Consider the following 17,090-nt stretch of genomic DNA (forward strand, 5'->3'; position numbering starts at 1 on the left):
AATCCTTGTAGGAAAAGGTTATCATTTTGGTTGTTTGCAGTCTCCATATCTTGGTTGTCTCCTTCTACAGACCTTTTGTTCTGCTGCTGTCTCTCCTCTAATAAAGTAAGGAATCTGGTCAGTGTTTTTGTAAGGGTAACTGTTTCCAGGGTAGCACTGGAAAACTCAGCTAAAGAATGTCGTGGAAGATAGCCAATCATGGTACTGGACCGACCACATTCCACACAGGTCATTGTTTAGCTGACTGCCATTAACTTTCTTTGTTAGGTCACCCTAAGCATGAGTTTGCATAAATATCTCTTATCATTGTGACTCAGCACATTTCAGAGAGTGTGCATCTTACTGTATTGAAAGTAGTCAGGCTGGTAATAATGACTAGAAGAAAATCAAGGTATGTATATTTAACTAAAAGGTGTCTATCAGAATTCACAGGCCTTGTTTATTATGTGTATGCTAATTTTTCATCCTTAGCACAATAATAGCAAAATTAATATTGAGGAGATAGTAAATGGAATGTAAAAAAATCCAGGCTTTTGAGTTTTTTCAAAGTATCATTTACTAAGTAGCTAAATATTTTTCACATAGGAAATCAGGATAAGAGGAAATAATCAACTTTAACACAGTGTTAGTAGTTTATTACATTAATAACAGTGAGCAGAATTTGACTGTCCTAGGCTTACAGAAACATGGTGGGCTTTTGTAAGTTGAGCACAACATGAAGTATTAAACGACTCCAAATTCCAAGTCTATAATATAAGGCAAAGTTCAGACCACTGAGCATCTCCTTTCTTGGCAGGCTCTGTGTTTCCACTCAGACACAGGCTGATCTTGCTTGCCCAACATCTCCCATTTAAGAACTTGTTTCTTAAAATAGTTGCTTAAATGATTTAAACTGGTAGAAGACTTTTATTTTTGTTTTTCCTGGGAGGAAATGTTAAAAGGCTGTAGTACTATAGAATATTTTAAGTATTTCCCCAGAATCACCACTTAGCATTAATCCAGAAAAAACGATGATAACCAAAACCCTCCAAGACAAGAGATAGCTTACTAATTATCTTGAAGATAAATGTTAAAAACTTAAGTGTACTTCAAGCTCCAACTTGAATTATTAAAATCTTTAATCTTTATAGAAGGCAGAGTTCTCATATCCCGAGCTGACTGGGACACAAGATGTCTCTTCACACTGAACTCTTTGGTCAGTCCCTGAGGTCCGGTTTCTGCACCCCCCTCCCCGGCTCCCTGTCGTCCTGTGGCGAACCTTCTCTACTGCTGCAGCTGGAGTCAGAATTCCAGAGCCACCAGACCACACTTTGTGGAAGGGAAAACCGATGCTGCTGGTTTTCTTTTTGTCTCCCAGTGTCTGTTTTGACAGTTCTGCTTCTTGGGAAAGCGGTGGCTCTCCTCAAGACTGGCTCAGGCTCAGTTGCCACAAATCTCTTCCTTCACTCGAGGGCGTGTGCTGGAGCAACTCCACATAAAAAAAGACATATTCAGTGTTTGCTTTGTTTTCTCTCTGGGTTAAAGACATGGAAATTTACAAGAGAGCAACTACTAAATGAGACCTTAAAATCGGAAAGTGCTGAGTGTGCTCAAAGTCCGCCAGACAGGTCCCAGCAGGAGAGGAGGGGGAGGGAGGGGGAGAGAGAGACTAAGACTAAAATGACAGGGTAAGTGTGGAGGAGACAGGCAGGCGAGGGAACAACAGGTCACACACAGGGTAAAGGTTAACAATTCAACATAAAAATTGAGTGTTTCAACCCCAGAGATTGAGGAAGAGGAGGAGAGAACATTGCTGGACAAAGAACAATTGCACAATACTGTTGTCACCACAGGGTATGCTGAGTCAGACATTCCAAACTGCATTTTCTATATATTACCTTGTATGCCACAATATATATATATATATATGTGTGTATATATATATGCTATTAAACTCATTTTTTCTTATCAACTTTATTTTTAATAATCTTATTGGAATTTTTCATTCGATATATTGTGATCACAGTTTCCCTTTCTCTAACTCCTCCCAGGTCCTCCCCACCTCCCCACTTACCCAATTCCAAGTCCTTTCTTTAGAAAACAAACAAGCAAACAAAAAACCCAGAATTAAAAAAAGAAAGAAAGAAAAAACAAGAAACACACACACACAATAAGAACCCGTAAAAAACACAAAACTGAAAGCCATAACATATAAGCAAAAGACCAATAGAAAAAAAAACAAGGAAAGAATACAAAGCCCTAACAAAGCAGTGAGACACAAAGTTTACAAAAATACCATTGCGCTGTTTTTGTTGGCCATCCCCTGCTGGGCACAGGGCTGCTCCTGAAGTGTGGTTTCTAACCCAGTGAGACTCGGTTGGAGAAAAATCATTTTTCCTTTGCAAGCAGATGTCAGTTACAGATAGCTCCTTAGGGTTGAGAGCTCATGTCCACACCCCACTCTTAGCGCTGGGACCCTGAACCTGTGCCACGCCACAGACTGTGTGAGTTCATGTATTTGTCAGTTCTGAGGTTTCTGGAATTTGCTGATTAAACTCTTTTTTTTTTTTTAAAGTTTCATTGGACAGTGGTGGTTTATGCCTTATTCCTTTAATCCCAGTACTCGGGAGGCAGAGGCAGGTGAATCTCTGTGAGTTTGAGGCCAGCCTGGTCTAGTTTCAGGACAGTCAGGGCTGTTACACAGAGAAACTCTTATCTCGAAAAACCAAAAGAAAATAAAAGAAAAGCTTTGCCTTGGCTTCTTAACTTCTCTTTCCCAAAAACGCATTTTCTCTGAGGAAACCATCATCAGATTGTACTGGAAGCAGGACACCATGCCTTAAAAGGTGTAAAGTAAGAGTGGATCTATTCTCCAAAATACAGAATACCAACACATAACGCGTACAAAGCTAAATAAAGAAACCACAACAAATTGCCATAATACACTTTTGCTAAAAATATATTTTGATAAAAACACATGTGGAATCTATCATTGGGGCCCCTTGTCAGGTTTTGGAAAGAATTCTTGCATGAAAGGGGGTTAAAGCCAAAAGCTTTATTAGCGTCTTGGTAAATCTGCCTGCAGACTTACTGACATGGATCGCACTTGGGCAAGTTGTCGAAACTTTCACATTCCAGAGACCTTCTCATGGAAGCATTTTTGAAGGAGGAGATAGGGGCCATCACAATGCTGCCCAATGTTCCCAATGCACTCAGAACTACTTGAGTAATACCATGCATAGGAAACTACAAGGTTGGAAAGTTCTCCCCATGTATATGCTTCTTACAAGGGGAAAATTTTACCTCAATCAATGTTCAAAATTATCTAAACCTTCAACGAATCTGTTTCTAATTACTATCGAATTTGACCTTTCATTTTTCTTTGAATAAGTTTTTAGTACTTTATATTCCATATTTGTGACAATATGATTATTATCACCATTTTAATGTGATCCAAGTTAGAGCTAATCATTTATGGAAGAAAGCATTACAGTTTTGCAGATCATTTCAGTGTGCATTTTAATTCTCTCATTGCACACGTCTGTCACTTGGTTGTCTCCTGGCAATCATAGTATTCTTTTAGCTTCATATCGCTTTTAATTTTTTAATAGTATGGAGAATTCGTGATTAGTGTAACCCAGGATACAGAAGAAAATTGAAATAGTTGATGAAGGCATGCAAAAATGTAAGGAAGAGGGGGGTGAATGTAGTATACAGGAAATGATAGGAAGAATGGGGCTACAGCGTGACAAGAAAGCAAAGACACAGAACAGGGAACACTGGGAACTGACAAGATTAGAGGACTATGGTCCTACATGGAAAAAACAAAAGCAGGAAGTTGGCACCAGGTTAGGTGGAACTGTACCTTGTATTAAGGTCCAAGGATTTCGTCATTTGCTAAGTGGCCATTGTAGGCTGAGAGGGTCAGATGATCAGCTAGATATAAACAGGAAGGTAGAGTCAGAGAGGTGGGTCTCAGTCCGGACAGCTCATCATACTGTCTGGGGAGAGTTAAAACACATGAAAGCCTGGGTCTCCAAGGACGACTAAGCCTGAATGTGTAGGTGGGTTGAGGCACTGTTGGGTCTGAAAACTCAACAGGTGATTCTTGTTCTAACTTGTGGTTAGAACAGCTGTCGGCTTCTACAGAAACTACTGTAGACCTAGTGGGCAATGTCCTCTGTCCTGTTCATCCTTCACTCATAAATCAGAATATTTGAGAAAAAGATCTGGGTGAAAGCAGTTTTGAAAGTCCCCATAATGTTTCCAATGTGAAACCATTTTAGGAGCTGCTGATCTGGGGGATTGTTTTCTGTGATCTAGTTTGCCTCATTCATCAAGGACAACTACAAAGTGGCAGGTCTTATGTAATAAAATCACACATCTTGTCTGGAACTGTAAGCACAGAAAGGAAACAGACTAACAAAATTATAATAACAGGATCTTGAAAACCTTAGGGAAGTCACCCCACCACAAAAAGAGGCTTGGAAAGGATAGTTGAGTTGTTTCTAGTCACTTGGATAGTTAATAATGGAATATTTTGACAAATCGCTTTCATCTTTTTTTTTAATTTACAATGCTGACTCTTAAATTAAAACTCTTATTATGAAATGGGAAACACTAGAAGTCCCCCAAACATATGGACAAGGTCGGTGTACAGTTGTCACAGAACTCTACCACCAACAGTAAGAGACCACAAAGCACAGAAAAGCTGACCAGAGAGCAATTAAATTGAGCTATGAAGTGCTGATGCTAAGCAGTTATGAGAACTCTTCAACCAAAGAGGCAGTTATTGGGTAAGAGCTATTTAAGAGGTTACAACTGTGGGGGTCTGTAGCTTTGGAATGGCATGTGGGCTTCCTAAGGTCAGACACTCAGTTCTAAAAGGAAATTTTGCAATTATTACTTAGTTCCTCTACCATATGGCTGTCATGCGTTTTCATATTCTCTGAATTAATACCTGAACTAATCCAATATAGAAGAATTCAAAATGAAAGCAGTTCTTGTTTGATGGGTAAAATTAACAACATGTGATAAATTCTGATTCTGACACACACTTCCTTGTGTTTTCCTGTGCTTTCATTTCAGGATACAATCTGTGGGGGGGGATGGTGGCCATATTCTGATGATAGGTTGCTGGCTGCAGTGTTGTTTCCAACTGTTTCCTGGTCTTCCCCTCTTTGCCAGTGGCCATAGTAAACTTGCTGATAGGCCTAAAAGCAACTTGAAGGAGGTAAGGTCATAGACCTGGGAATCAGATGTCTCCATGGTCTGGAATGAGTTGGCCAGATCCTCAACCTAATGGGAGAACACAGAAGTCACCTTCCTTGCTGCTCTTAAGGGGCCATTATTGGAAGCATTTCCATATGCAAAGTCCATAGACAATTCACGGGCTTCTGGGTAGCTACAATTCCTTAGAAACTGCTTATAAAACTTCTGTGCTTTGCCTGCATTTTTCCTGGAGAAAGGCAATCCATCATTTTTATTAAGTGTTCAGAATGAGAAGACCACATGATACTTAAAAGTTACAGCTAAGGAAAGGAAAGGGTGATGGGGGTCAGTTTTAGTTTCACAATTAAAGCTGTCCAGAAATGGAATGAGATACCATGAGAGGTTGCAAACTTCCAGACCATCTGGGCAGAATATCACACAAGGAACTCAAGCAACAAATGCATGGCTGAAATACATTTTTTTTACGTTTCTGTGAGACAAATGGCTATGTATAAGGGGAAAAAACATATGAATATAATGTGAATGCTGATGAGGTTAGGAACCCTAAACCTAAAAGCCATTATAAGGACAAGAATTGTGAATAGTAAGGAGGAACTTCAGCCTTGAAGAACATTTTCTATACAAGTACATTATTGTGGTATTTAATAGGACCAAACTGTTAACATGAAGATGTTGGTAGAGAACTATAGGTGGGAATATAGTGGTTAAAATGCCAGTCTTAGCTAGAATGGATGTGTACTGAAATTATTCTTCTTGGTGGCACACATTTGTGGTCCTAGAATTTACAAGGCTATTTAAGACAAGTCTGGGCTATACACACCTTGTTTAAACAAAGGAAGCTGAATAAGAAAAATATGTTGTGAACTACTAGGCTGGTTGAATTTTCCTCTGGTTTCCTTATTCACTAGTCATGTATGACCACATATGGCTACCCTGTTTTGCGTTCATAAAATGCAATGCCAATGATACCAGCAGTCAAATAAGCAGAAGAAATTGTGCTAATAACTAAAAACTGGGCCAGATATGGCAGCATACCCTTTTAATTCTAAGTGAATCTCTGGGAGTTCAGGGATAGCATGATCTACAGGAGTGCATAGGGAGAAACTGTCTCAAAAAGAAAAATTAAATGTCATATGATCACTGGTATGTGTAGTATTCAGCTAACAATATTTGATTTCCATTAGAAACTCATTTATTTGCTATTTGATGCAGGAAAAATTCCTTTTCTATATTCATGCTTCCCATACATAGAGGATAGTGGACACACAATGAACAAAAGTAATACCTCATTCAAAACCAGCCATAACAGCTAAGGTTCAACAGTATCCTGAAGGGTCTTGTGGAGGAAGAGAAGTTCAACAGTAATTTTATAAATTTAGGCTTCTATTAGCATACTCATTCTTCAGTTGGGAGCCATGGTTTGGAAATCCTCAGTTTAGTAAAATTTCATCATTCAGGTTTGGTAGAGTCCTACCCATGTTTCCAGTCTATGGTGTCTAATTTCTATCTCATGGTTATCATTCAGAATGTTTGAGAGATTCCTTAGACATCGCTAAATTCTAGTTTAGCTACTTTATAAATCTCTGTATTCCTCTCCATGGGGAGATTGATCTTCGTCTTCTCTCCACAAACTGAAGGTATCAGAAGGAATTATTTTTCCCTCACAGACAGCGTTTTCATTTTTCTTATGCTCCCCCTGAAATCAAACTTTTCCTTCCTGGTCTTAAATATGGACATCGTTTGTGTCTGTAGATTTCAGGAAAGTCCTGATTTGTTCCCAAGTTAGAGTGGGGATTCCCAAGCCGGGTTGCATGCGTTGCCAGCTGAGGTACCTGCTCACAGATGACTCTCCCATGCTGGAATGTTTCAGAACAGAGAAGGCTCTGCTAATTGGCTAGGGAAGTCTGCCACTCTTTGTAGTCTATTTAAAGCTTTCTTATTGCAACACACACGCACACACACACACACACACACACACACATACATGCCTTATGCGTAAAAATGCATATGTCCTTAATAACTGGTGAAACCTCTGAAAAGTAATAGGTTGCCTTTAGGTTTAACTTTACATTCTAAATTAGCATGTGCAAATACATCAATAAAGCCTGTCAGTTTGGACAGCAGTATTAATAAAGTTGTCATAATTGGCTTAGACTGGTGTATACATTTGCTTAATAAGTCATGCTCTTTACAACATATACTAATAGCAGACCAAACGTTTGAGGCTTAAAAGAACTGCTTTCAAGCTCCTTGAAGTACTTCATAAACAGCTACTGAAGTGCTAATTATGAGTTGCTCTTATTTCTTCATTATGTCTTTTCCCGAGATAACAGACTTACATAAACAACTCCAGGCCTCCACTGTGGGTTCTTGACACTGGGAAGAAAGCTTTTTTCAAGCTTCCGTCTCCTAGCCATGCTTCTGGCTTTAATTCTTGTTTTCCTCACCTGCCACTTCCTGCTTGCACGCTGTTTTGTATTTCGTGCACAGTATTTGAGAACTAGCCCAGACTGGCTTATAGATGGGAGACTTCCCCTAAGGATGTGTACTGCTATGGGTTTGGGGACCTTTGCCATCTGTTACATAATTCAGAAAGGGTATGGCCTCTCACCACATTTTCAGAAAGCACTTTCAGTTCACCCCACTTCAGTCACTGCAGCCCAAAGCCCTGTGTGAAGGAAGCCACAGCCCAAATCCCCCTGTTTCCTCCTCAGTGCCAGGCACACCGCCCCTGCTTCCTACGCTGTGTGCAACTTCCCTCTCAGAAGTCTGTGCACTGCAAAATAGCTCTATTTAAACATTTTCCTTACCCAAAGATAAAGGATAATATCGAGGCAGTTTCTTATCCTGTATTAAAAAACAGAACAGTGACTTCAGTCAAACTTTGGAGTAAAAGTTGTTTTTCACTGTGGCTGCACTTAAGTTTAACAATAAATCTTGCCTTCTTTGTGGCAATGATAAAGTTTGGGAGGTAAGTCACCCCTACCCCTCTTGTCCCTGACAGTCCAGCTATCTGGTGAGTCTTTAGATCTTCTCCAAAAATGAGACACGTGCTGGAATGACAGACGCTTGGGTGTAATGTCCAGCCATGGTGACAAGCCTCACGAGGCAGCAAGGCCTTTGCGAGAAGGTTCATACATGAGACTATGGCTTCTCTAAGCTTGTGGGGTGCGGGTAAAGAGGGGGACTCAGGAGTGTGCTATGAGGGTGCTTTTGCTGAGCCTCCAGAAAGCCTGGACAGACCCTCTTCTTGGGAGAAGGGAGCGAATCAGAAAGCAAGAGTCTTCCCACACAGAAGCAGAGAGGATTGTTTACACCCAGCACTGTGTCTTCAATATAAGCATAGTACAAATAACTCGGTAGCATGACCAAGAGGGCTACAAGCATCAGATCATCCTACAGAAGCAACAGAATTAGTGAAGACTTCAGAAACTGCAATTTTAGAGGGCTTACTTTTTTTCGTAGGCAAGTCACTCTGAAATATATGTACAGTAGGGAAAGTTAAGGACACTTGCCTTTTAATAAAATGCATTATACCAATAGATAACAAATAATGAATAATGTTTAAAGTACAAAAGGACAGTGAATAATGTACTTGTGTGTGTGTGTGTGTGTGTGTGTGTGTGTGTGTGTGTGTGTGTGTTTGAGATAGAGTTTCTCTGTAACAGTCCTGGGTATCCTGTCATCTGCTTTGCAGACCAGGCTGACCTCGAACTCATAGAGATTCACCTACCTCTGCCTCCCAAGTATAGGGTTTAAAGGTGGGTGCAGCCACTACCCTGCCGACAGTGAATAATTTAAGAGAAGTCCATCTGGTAGGAGATCAGTGAAACATAAATAGTAAGAATTTTTTGCTTTCATAACTGCACTTTGTGGTTTGTGAGTTTTTTGTTTGTTTGGTTGGTTTTTCTTGCTAGATGCCTTGAAACAGCTGCTTCTCGGCAGAAGGATTCTGATTCTTCTGGCCAGTGGCCTCTGGGTTAGAACTGTTGGCCTGGAGCCATCCTTCCAAGGAGGCTGTTTTGTGCTTAGGAGCTTCTGACCTTCATTCTTGACGCCTCTGCTCCTCAATTGCCTTAGTCTTCCTAACTTAAAATAAGTCAACTCTACCATCAACCTTTCCTTTCCCACTGGTAAGTCTTCTTGGCCTATGCTGTTTGTTTTGCCATCTGGCTGCCGCCGGCTTTCATGTTTCTGTGGGTGCTGTGGAGGCAACTGAAGAGAGCGCCAGAACCACATAGAGCATGTGAAAAGCATGCTTCCTCAAACAGTGCAGGATTTATACACACAAGCCACACTCTAGTCAGCAATGTCTTCAGACATTGCCAGTTTTCCCACAGAAGCCCTGAGAGAGAGTCGTCTCCAACTCAGCTCACCCAGCGACATCCCACAGAGGGCGCTGAGACCAGAGACTGCCTAGGAAGTTTTCATTATTGTGTCTCAGCTGTGTGGCAAAAACTCTCATAGCTTTTGAGAATTGTTCCTTGTAGGAATTTGTTGAGGTGTATAGTTTTGGATCTGCTTAGTTTGAGTGTGTGTGTGTGTGTGTGTGTGTGTGTGTGTGTGTGTTATTTGTAACTTTTTCATAATAAAGTTTAAAATAAAATTTAAAAGGACAAGAAAACTGTTCCTTTTGAAACGTGATCTATGTTCAGAAGCAAAGCATTCTAAGCTAACACTAGGGTTACAGGCGTGCACCACAAAACCAGGCTCTGAGAGTTTTATTTTAAGAGCCATGGTAAACATGGCTGCTGATCCTAAGTTGTTGTTTTTTTGTTAACTGGGGCCTGCCAGTGTTTTATTTTACTTTGTATCTGTCTTACGTCATTTACCACCTCACCACACTTCAGACATGTGAGTCACTTTGCTTTTCTTTGAATAAGCCAAGTTTCTCCCCCCCATCTCCAATCCCTGTATAAATGTCTATCTCAACATAAACATCCTTCCCTTGCTAATTGGAAACAAAGCAATTAAGTTTCTCTATCAAAAACCATCTTATAAGCCTTTCAACACCCACCTACATACAAACATGATGTGTTGTATACTTGTGTTTCAGGTGGTAGAATCAGGGTCAGATGTTTCCAAGTTCTTGGCTTTTTTTTTCCCCATATATTTTTTATTTAACATTTTACGCATGTCACTTTCAGCTCCCTCTCCCTCCCCTCCTCCCCCGCCCCCAATCCTCCCAACCCATTACCCCCACTCCACCCCTCCTCCGCTCCCCAGGGAGGGCAAGGGTGTGTACATCATCCCGGGAAGGGCCCAGGTTCTTCCTCATGTGTCCAGGCTGAGAAAGCATCCCTTCATGTAGTATGGGTTCCCAGAGTCCTTCTGTATGCCAGGAATAAATACTGCTCCACTCTCCCAGGTCCCACAGATTGCCAAGGCCTCCTCTCTGTCACCCAGGTTTGGTGGGAGGGATGTCTGGATCAGTCCCATGCTGGCCCCTCAGTCATCAGTCTGGGGTCCATGTGTTCCCCCTTGTTTAGGTCAGCTGCCTTTGTGGGTTTGCCAGCCTGATCTTGATTCCTTTGGTCATCACTCTTCTTTGCAACTGGGTTCCAGGAGTTCAATTCAGTTCACAGCTGTGGGTGTCTCTGCCTCTGCCTCCATCAGCCATTGGATGAGAGTTCTAGGATGGCATATAAGGCAGTCATCATGCTCATGATCATGGGTGGGCATTTAAGGTAGCCTTAATGGCAGTTGGTGTCATTCTTCCTCTTCCTTTTTCTAATTTAAGTTAGAAACAAATTCTGATCCTAAGTTTTATCTAGAAAATTGAGGAATTTATGATAGTTGTCACTTCCCATGTAAGTACTTAGCACTTCCTGGCATTTTGTTACTTCTTAATGTTCACTCTTTGTCTTTAGTGGAATAGTTTTCAACATTTCTTTCAACGATTTATCCTTCACATCTTCTTGTTCTAAGTATTCAGCATTACCTCTTAAGTCTCTGATAGAGGGCATTTCCTTTCTTTTCCTTTACTTCCTGCATGCCCTGTGTCTCCTTCCCCTTTAGTATTTGTTCAGTTACTTGTCTTTTTACTCTTTGTCTTGCCTCCTCCCTCTCAAGAACTATCCAGAGATAAAAGTCCATTTTTTTAAAAGACTCAGAGAATGGATTTGTGTACAGAGTAGAGTCGAGCAGCACACACATGTAGCCCCAGAACTCAGGCAGCTGAGACAACAGGATTAAGAGTTTGAGACCAGCCTGAGGCCACATAGCAAGATCCTGTCACAAACAGACAGGACTACTAGCAAGAACAGAGTCTGCCTTTACCCCAAATTTCTCTTCTTTCTTTCACAGAAAAATTCATGTCATGTTGTTTCATGTTTGCTCATTAACTTTCTAATCATTTCTGCAATTTGACTTCATATCCATCTCAGAAAATGTCCTCATGAAGGGCTAAGAATGCAATTTGATAGGTAAAAAGGAAAGGAAGGAAGGAAGGATGGAAGGAAGGAAGGAAGGAAGGAAGGAAGGAAGGAAGGAAGGAAGACAGAAGAGACAGAAGAAAAGAAAAAAGCAAAAGCAAAGAAAGATTCAAATATTCAAGAGGACTGGAGTTACTGGGGTTTCTAGCAACCTCATCTTTGCAAATCTGGGACCTGCTCGGCACTGCCTTCCCGACCTTTCTACAAAACCATCACTGTTGGTTTTTTGTTGTTGCTTGTTTGTTTCTCCCTTTTCTTCCTGGTTTCTTCCATGTCACTTTGTCAGAATTCTTATTTCTCTGTTTTTTATTGTTCTTTTTCACTTTCAGTCACTCTTTCTACTCCCCCAGGATTTACTTGGCATCCCATGTTCTCATTCAACCTGTCCCCTCTGTGTTCATTATTTCTTGTCTTTGTGTGGTCAGCAGTTACTGATACGCTGTCACCTACTAATACCATATCTACTGGTCTAATGAGTCCATCACCTTAGTGCCAACAGCAGCTCTGGGTTCCATATGCCAAGCACAGTTACAGGCTTTCTAAACTTGGGTGCTTTTAGTTGTCATTGCTGTTAGTTTGTAAAATGTTGCTGTTTAACAGTGGTTCTCAACCTTTTTAATGCTGAGACCCTTTGACACCCTCATGTGATGACCCTTAACCATAAAATTATTTTCATGGCTACTTCATAACTGCAAATTTGCTATTATTATGAACCGTAATATAAATATTTCTGGAGATAGAGATTTGCCAAAGGCCTTGCGACCCATATGTTGAGAACCGCTTATGTATAAACAAATATTCTACCATTTCTTCCCAAGTTCCAGGAATTATGAAGGCCAGCACAGTCAAGGTAAATGGAGTTTTAATGAAAATGGTCAGGGTGGAGGAAGGCTCAGCATGGGGCATAGAAGAAGCTGGAGCAGAAAACCGCCAAAGAGGGAAGCACTGGCCTTGCTCGAAGGTGAACTTCCTGCTGTGGGATGGGTGCAGATGTCTGTGCCATGAGAAACATGGAAATTAGCGAATGCAAAGAAAGGGGAAGTAGCTTCCCCACTACTTAAACTGCTGAGTGCCATTCCCTTAGCCATACTGCAAATGAAACATCACCTTGCATTGTCTGTCAGGGAATTGGTGTTTTCCTTAAGTTTGCTAGTGTTCAGAAGTGTTAATAGAATACAGCATGTTGCTCAGATCTAAGCCGTGGAGGTGACACCGAAGATGTATGCATCCCAAGTGTTCTGCTGACACTCTGGTGTTGTAACTAAACATTCATTTACTTAGCTATTTTACAAAATAAAACCTGTGCCTCTTACTCTGTGTCACATAATAGATGCTTGTCTTAAGAGGCTTCAAACACAGCTAAAGAACAAGGTAATCCCTGTGATAGACATGTCCCATGCCTAGGGCTAACTCTTCAGCAAACAGCTCCCACAGCTAAGGAATGCTAACAGGGTACCTGTCTCAGGTCTCCTTGGGTCTATAATTCAAGACAGTTGGGGACTTGGTTTAAACATCTGCTGTGCATTTCCTTCCTCCTCCTATTGTTTCCAAATCTTGTACTCACCAAAATATCTCCTCTGCCCACCTCATTCCACTGTACTGGTTTCCCTCTACCCCTTTTTAAATTTAAATTAGAAACAAGCTTGTTTTACATATCAACCCCAGTTCCCTCCTCCCCTCCCCCCCACTAACCCCTATCCCATCCCTTTGTGCTCCATGGGGGATCTTCAAAGTCTGTCATATCATTTGGAACAGGGCCTAGACACTCTATGTGGAATGGGCTCCCAAAGTCCATTTGCGTGCTAGGGGTAAATACTGATACACCACCAGAGGCCCCATAGATTAACCAGACCTCCAAACTGACATCCACGTTCAGGGGGTCTGGAACAGTCCTATGCTGGTTTCCCAGCTATCAGTCTGGGTTCTGGTTTTTAAGGTAGCCATGTTACCAGATCCTGGAATTAATCTGAGATTTGGGCTCAGTGATTTGAATGTTATATCTTACATCTCAGGACAGTCTTTGAAGACTTGAAGATGCTAGATAAAAGTAATGCATTTGCTTTTGCAATTGCCTGTATTAATAAAGTATTAGGGGAAAAATATGACAGGGCTGGAGAGATGGCTTGGCAGTTAAGTGCACTTGCTCTTGCTGAGGACCCAAACACCCATGAGGCAGCTCACTACTGTATTGTGACCTGTGAGGGCACCAGGTGGGCACAGGATGCACAGACATACATGTAGGCAAAGCTCCCATACACATAAAATAAAAATTAAAAAGTAGAAGTATTTGAGAAGTTATCTAGGTTTTAAGTTGTTAAAAAGAGTAATCATTGTTTCCTTATTTTAAAAAGTCAAGTATAAAACATGTATCTATAAAATTTGAATGGCTGAATTTACTGATTAGATGTAAACCATTTCTGAACCTTTCTGTGGTAGGAGGCAGGAGTCTAAGGGAGACTCGGTGCTTGTTGGTACGTGTTCCCACGAACTAACATCCTTTTGTGGAGGAAGAGCCAGCGTTTCCTTCCTGTCCCAGAGAACTGATTACAGTGGATGTTTCTATTTTCACTAGATACATAAACACATTTCAGCTGGGGAAAAGCAATTATAGCATGTTTCAGCAAAAATGGGAAGGACTTTGTTCAGAAAAAAAATAATAGTCCAGGTCCTCACAAGGACACCCTTGCTTGCAAGTATTTAAAGTCACCCTGAGAAGGAAAATCAGGCTGACTGTGAAAAGTCTTAGTTTCAAAGTTGCAGGAGGAATCATGAGGACAGAGACAGATGCCAAAGGCTTTCGTTGGGAATGACGTAATTAACTGTTAGATGTCTCACTGCCAAATTTGAGCAATCTGTGTTTCGGACTATAAACTTTCAAAATCAGTGCTTTGTTACACGAAAATTAGACGGTGGAATGCCTCTTCAAGACTCTCTCGCTCTAGCCCACAGGCCTAGATCTGAACAAGGCAATGCGTTTACTGTGTGACTTCTTATTTGAAGAGACTAATATACCTTAAAACCAGGGAACCTCATATTACTTCCCACTGCCGGAACAGGCAAAGGTCAGCTGGAAGACGGATGCAGGGACCCAAAGCCAGAGAGTTGCAGCAGAGTGTACATGTGCTCACAGAGGGATGTACATACACATGGGATGCATCCAACCCATGTATCAGCAGGACATTTCATTGAAGAGATTTGTTAGAAAAGTATAGTTTGATTAGCCATCCATGTAACAGATTTGCATTGACTGTTTGCTATATTAACGACATATCTTCTGACCTCACAGAACTTGCAGTACAGATAGGGAGACTGTCAAAGAAGGAGAAATAACCAAGGTAGCATTTTGAAAATATGAAACAATGTTATTTCAATTGTTCTTAATTGAAAAAAACTCATATTTTCCTGTGGCTTCCCACCATATATACATATATATGGATCACACTGGGCAAATAAGTGTTTAAAGACAGCAAGGACCAAAGATAAATAAGAGCTAAGCAAAAGCTAAAATAACATGACAGCCTAGATGGGCATTTGAGGAACAGAAAGTAAATGTAGCTACACCAAGAAGGAAAGAGACAAAAGACAGAGATGGAGAAGGGGGCAGAAGCTAGATCGGGTTGTGTCCAGCAAGCACCATAATTGTAGGATATTTGATGAGGAACTAAAAGGGACTATTATTATGATATCTAAACAAAAAATTTTAGTTAATGAATATATTTTTCATGATCATAAATTCTGTTAATATTGAAATGGAAAATATACATGTCTAGGAGTTATTTCTTTTATAGTTAGCTATATGGAGGCTCTGTGACAGAGTTTGGTTTTTTAGGTCCACTGCAAAAGTTATGTTTGGGGCTGGAGAGATGGCTCAGTGGTTAAGAGAACTGACTGCTCTTCCAAAGGACCTAGGTTCAATTCCCAGCACCCAGATGTCAGTTCACAGCTGTCTGTAATTCCAGTTACAGGGGATCTGGCATCTTCCCACAGACATACATGTAAGCAAAAATACCAATGCATATTAAAAAAAAGTTAAGTTTGGTGATTTAAATTCAAATCCAAGTAATCACTTTATTTTAAATGGAAAAAAGTGTATGAAAGATTTTCAGTGGGAAAAGTAATATTCCAAGTTTTTAGTTTTTAAGTAAATGAAACTACAAAGCTCATGATGTAACTTTCATGTGTCTTTTACTAGTTCATTATTTCTTTTAAAAGAACCATATACTTAAGTGGTAGTATACAAATGTGTTTAATTATTAGATTTAAAATTATCTTAAATTGACCAAAACTTAGATAAAATTTTAAAGATATATATAAAGACGTAAAATGACTGGGAAGGATAATTATATCTAGGCTAAAAGCAGTAAATGACAACAAAACTTACATCCTAATTACAGTAAAAATAAATCATGTCAGAATGTGTCTTTCTCAAAAATAAATCTAAGGAATTCCACTTTCATGTCTAAAGAAATCTTTTGTGTGGGAGCAGGGTCTTCAGCATAAGCCCTCACAGAATTTATTATTGTCCCTGCTGCCTCATTTTCCATAGTGTTGAGATTACAAGCATGTGTCACCTCAGATGCTAAAATGACATTCATTTTCCCAAAGTCATGAAAAGATTTCACATGACCATCACTATGGAAGCCACGTCATGAGCTGGGCATGGTGGTGCACACCTTTAATCCCAGCACTGGGAAGCAGACTGGAGGATCTCTGAGTTTGATGCTACTCTGGTTTACAAATCGAGTTCCACGACGATTACACAGAGAAATCTTGTCTTAAAAATTAAAGCAAAACAATATGTTTAATGATGTGGTAGACATCACTTTATTCACAGTTTAAGAAAATGAAGAAGCAGTGTCACATAGCTATTTCCTATTAAAACACTTTATAGTATAAAAGGAAAAATGTTAAATCAAACTGTTAAAAGTGTGCCTACCTTGGAGTAAGTGATGGGATCTGCAGACATTGTAACCTGCTTGCTACCATGGAGAATTGTGGAGAAGCTGGGGAAATGAGTCAAATGACTCCCGAGCTGTGAGAAGGATAAAGACATAGCCCACTCAGCTGCTGAACTCTCCGGACAATCTAAGGTTCACATTAGTTCCTCACATGACTGTCACTTGTGCAGGAAGCAAAGTCTGGGTTCTGTTGGCCTTGTTAAAGAGCCCTTTACAAATTCCTGTCCAGATGGAATGAGAACTTGCATGTTCTCAGAAATTAGGATGCCAAAAACAATTGGGTTTGGGAAAAATTAATGATTGTGGTTTTCATAGAGAAAATTGGCTACAGGTTTATTACTGAAAATAGTAGATTCACTGACTATCTGGACAAAAGTTGCTTAAACTCATTTTCCTACACCATGTGGAGGGATAGTCTGTTGGCATAGCTGTGTTAGCCTATGAGCAACAAAATGCTTACTCTCCAATAAGCATGCCTCATCTCCAT

At 40.4% G+C, this 17,090-nt stretch overlaps 1 long non-coding RNA gene across 1 annotated transcript; it reads right to left on the minus strand.

The window, feature by feature from the left end:
* Positions 1-608: 608 nt before the first annotated feature.
* Positions 609-16,737, minus strand: LOC110343625. Its single transcript, XR_002385921.2, has 3 exons — positions 16,582-16,737; positions 3,845-3,915; positions 609-1,468 (listed from the first exon to the last, which is right to left on the minus strand). It is a non-coding gene; the product is annotated as an uncharacterized LOC110343625 (long non-coding RNA).
* Positions 16,738-17,090: the final 353 nt, after the last annotated feature.

The sequence above is a fragment of the Mesocricetus auratus genome, unplaced genomic scaffold (genome assembly GCF_017639785.1).
Source record: "Mesocricetus auratus isolate SY011 unplaced genomic scaffold, BCM_Maur_2.0 Super-Scaffold_100010, whole genome shotgun sequence".
In the NCBI taxonomy this organism is placed as follows: domain Eukaryota; kingdom Metazoa; phylum Chordata; class Mammalia; order Rodentia; family Cricetidae; genus Mesocricetus; species Mesocricetus auratus.